At 36.7% G+C, this 4,185-nt stretch overlaps 1 long non-coding RNA gene across 1 annotated transcript; it reads right to left on the bottom strand.

Moving 5' to 3' along the window:
* Positions 1 to 2,023: 2,023 nt before the first annotated feature.
* Positions 2,024 to 3,397, bottom strand: LOC132067052 (uncharacterized). Its single transcript, XR_009416999.1, has 3 exons — positions 2,851 to 3,397; positions 2,602 to 2,758; positions 2,024 to 2,557 (listed from the first exon to the last, which is right to left on the bottom strand). It is a non-coding gene; the product is annotated as an uncharacterized LOC132067052 (long non-coding RNA).
* Positions 3,398 to 4,185: the final 788 nt, after the last annotated feature.

The raw sequence follows: 4,185 nt of genomic DNA on the forward strand, positions 1-4,185 counted from the left end.
GTGTCTATTCAATTGATTGTAGGGTAAGCTGTCTTCAATTTTTTTTTAATTTAATTTGCATTTTGGTTGCTGAAATGATATCCCGGTTTGGGATTTGTTACTTCCAGTTGGAGGCGGTAATTGACTAGAGTCAAACTGCTAATGACTTGCAACTTAAAAAGAGAAAATGACCCTTTCGACATTAGAAGAGAAAGGAGTGTACCCTGTAAGTTTATCAAATGTTTTCATGAGTTGAAATATGTAAGAGCTGATATACATAATCAACTGTTTCATTGAAGGTTAGGTCTCGGAGATGGGTAACAAATACATCAAGTGCAAGAGACGTATATGGTAATGTATTTATTGTCGGGACTACAATAAGGTTGTTTAGAAGAAAATGACGAAAAAAATGGAGATTATTTTTTGGCATTTTGGATTCTATACCCTAAATCAATGACAAGGAGTTAAGCAAGGCATGCATTGGTCAAGGATGCTTCGTTTCCTTAGATGAACTAATCGAATTGGCTATCAGTGGGTTAAATTAATTTGTTTCCTTCTGCTTCAAATCCTGGTAGGATATTCTATAAGTGTCCTAAACCTAAGGTAAGAGTTATTATTGAATTATTTGTCCAGAGTCTTAGTTTTGTTGTTTCATTAAAGTGTTGATCATTTTTTCGTATTTTATTTGTTTGGACAGGCTGAAAATTGTGGTTTTTGGGAGTGGCAAGATAATTTTCTAGAAAATGCTTTGTTGTAAATAAGTGATTTGAAGGGTTAATTGGAAGTGGCTACGGTGAAAATGGACAATTTAAGAGAGTCGTTGAATGCGGTTAAGCTCGAAAGAGACAACTTGAAGAAAAAGGTGCATAACTTGAGGCTATAAATAACTCTCAGTGAACAAATCAAGGGAATTGGAAGAGAAGATGTTGTTTATGATTTCATTGGCCGTATTAGTTAGATTTTTTTGTCGCTAATTTGGGATGAATTATGCTTGGTCTAGTAATAGAAGTGAAAGGCTTGTTTTGGTAGATGACGATGTTTAGGAGTAGAAGTGTTTGTTTAGGAGTTGAAGTCTTGGTTTGTAAGCTAGTTTGTTGTTGTTATTGTATGTGTAAACTTGCTAATTTAGTGTTGCTAATATTATGTGTAAATTTGCTTTTTGGGAGCTTTTTGTGGCTATGATTCTCTAAAGCTATGATCTTTTGTTTCCAATACTTGAATGAAGTGCCTGTAACTGCTCCTATAAATGATATCATATGGGACGTAAATGGTGTCTTTTTGTTTTATCATGAACATGTGGTTTGACTAGAATGGAAGAATATATATGTCACGCTCCATGTTACACTCATTGGCCAATAAAGGACCACAGCATCTAAGATCTAATATGCATCTGCTATTCACCTATTTCTCGTGTTTTTTAATCTAATAATAAGTATCATCCCCAGCAACAAACTTGACAATCAATATTGGAACATACTCGGACGCACAGAACGATAAACACTAGATAAACTTTGGTTTTGGCTTCTAGAATTATGTTGCTTTCGCTTGCCATCTGTGGGAATAGGCCCATAGCACACTAGAACGTGGACTATCTTTAACTTCAACTACGCCTGCATCATCATCTCTATGGCAATCATAAACAAACAGAATATAGAACATCAACCTCTCCATTCGCAGTATTTACAAGTTCAGATAGAATACCACAACATGAAGTGCCATCGATAGACTGAAATTTGCATGTGAAAAGGAAGTTGAGAAATAAGCTGCACGACAAAAATATGCTTATTTCCCTTTGCAAGCATCTGGTGGTAGCTGTAAAACATAACAGTTTTATGCACATAACCAACACAGTTTCTGCAAATTTCAACACAGTTTTGCACACTTTCTGCACATCTCAATTCACTACACTTCATACACATTTCAACCGCATTAACCCAGCTTTTGCACATTATAATCGCATATTTCAACTCAACAACACAACTAGACATTCATCAACATTTCGATCCAAACTAAACATAATTCAATTCGACAAAACAATCGGACATTTCAAACACCATAAATATGCTAAAGAAACTGCCAACCACAACACAAAATAAGCCAATAGTTGTATGGATGCCACACTATAACCCCAAAAACTAATACATCCCAAGTCATAATGTGGCATCCATTTAGTTTGACCATTACATAATTAGCAAATTAAAATCTTTGTCTTAAGCAGTAAATACATCACCATAATTCACAAAAACAATAACATTTCATAAAGCTAAATCAACTGTTAGGTCCCCTTCTTGGATTCAACTTCCCAATCCTCTCTTGAGCTTTAGCCTCCAACCGGTTGGTAGTAACCGCATCATTCCTTGCCAAGTTGCTTGTTAATGAGACTGGAAGATTGGTTGCCTCACTAACACCATTGTGGTCACCTCTAAAGCTTATTGCCCTTCTACCTGTTGGTTCTTGTGCTTTCTGCCTCATTTGAAGTCTTGTGGAAAATTCAGAAATCACTATGGGCCTTAGAAAAGGGTCTTCATCATCTTCTCAACCGAAGGATATTCAAAGTTAGGAAATGAGGTCTTTGCTACTAGTAAGCATGCCCGTAATGCGTTGGAGTAGGCATGAATTCACAAGGCATGGGCTGACTGTCTTGGGTTGGTTGGGGGGCTGTTAAGTTGATTTCTTCTTCAACTTGGGAATTTTCATCTTCATCAACTAAGCCCCGAGTCTGCCTCTTTTTGCCCCTAGCAGGTTACCTTTTCTTAGCTTGTTGCTTGCCTTTCTTTGGCTACAAAAAGGCAAAAAAAAAAAAAGATCATTAGAAAACAGTTAATTATACTAATATTAGATACACAACAGTTAATAGATGTGTTAATTTACCTTGCCACAGCCCCTAACATTATGATTTGGCTCTCCACAGTTGCTACAAGTCATCACTCTACCTTTCCTTGAAGGCTTCCATTCACCTTGCCTGTTAAGGGCCTCATCTTTCCCTCTATCCCTCTTAATCCTGGGTCTGCCGGCAAGTTTGACCAAAGTTGGTGGTTCCATGGCCTGAGAAGGGTCAACATTCCAAAACTGTACGCCCCTGGCCGCCGCAACTTGTGTTTGTATGCTAGCTTGAATGCCTCCTTGCTATGATACCAATGTATCTCAGAAATAGGGTCAATTTTCTTGTGAATCATGGCCTTGATTGCATGTGGACATGGGATTCCAGTAAGGTCCCATGTCCTACAAGTACACCGCTTTTGCCTCAAATTCACCACATGTCTATCATGTCCTTATGTTACCTCATATCCACTGTCTCCATTGCCATTGACCTTGTACACTTGGGCTATTTTCAAATATTCATTATACAACTTCATTATATTAGGACTGACTAAACCATACCACTTATTCACAAACTCATCATTTTCTCTCAACCTATTCATCACCTTAATCCTTATGTCATCCAACATCCCAATGATGGGCTTATACCTTTGTCTTCAAGTATCCAAGAGTTGAATGACTCGGTAGAAATTGTTGTCCACTCCGATTCTTTCTTTACAAAAATAAAGACACACTTTCGTATCAAGATAAGCTCTACACCATGTTTCGGGAGGATACTGCGATTAAGTCCTTTGCTCAAAGATGTTCATCCAACTTCAAGACAAAAACTAGAAAAAACACATAAAAAAATAGATTTTCAAGTTGGTCTCCAAACTCCTCAAAGATAAGAGAGGACCATCGCACCCCACCACGGCTTCTTCAACTCACCTTTACTCCACCTTTTGCACCAATTTGCCTCAATGTGCTTTACACAAAATCTACGATGTGCTTCGCGGATGATTCTCTCATTCTTTCTTGTATCAAGACGTTACATATAAGAAACAAACAATATAAGCTATATTAATTGAAACTGGAATAAACAGACAAAATAAAAATGTCACAAATAAGCGATTATTTGACTCTCCGGTAAAGATAAATGAGGGATAAATGAATTCCGCAATTTGCTTTGGTCAAAATACATAGCCGAAAAAAACAATGTAGAACGTCAAAAAAATTAGACTTACAATAAATCATAAAATGGAGATAGTAAAGGTCCTTATAAAAAAGGATACTAAAGAAAAAGGCTGAAAAATGATAAGTACTTTACGGAAAGGTAATGGCTTTATAAACTTTTGACTTTATTGTTCATTATATCCTTTCGGAAAGGTAATGACTTTATGTCCCTTA

This window comes from Lycium ferocissimum, chromosome 8 (assembly GCF_029784015.1).
Source record: "Lycium ferocissimum isolate CSIRO_LF1 chromosome 8, AGI_CSIRO_Lferr_CH_V1, whole genome shotgun sequence".
In the NCBI taxonomy this organism is placed as follows: domain Eukaryota; kingdom Viridiplantae; phylum Streptophyta; class Magnoliopsida; order Solanales; family Solanaceae; genus Lycium; species Lycium ferocissimum.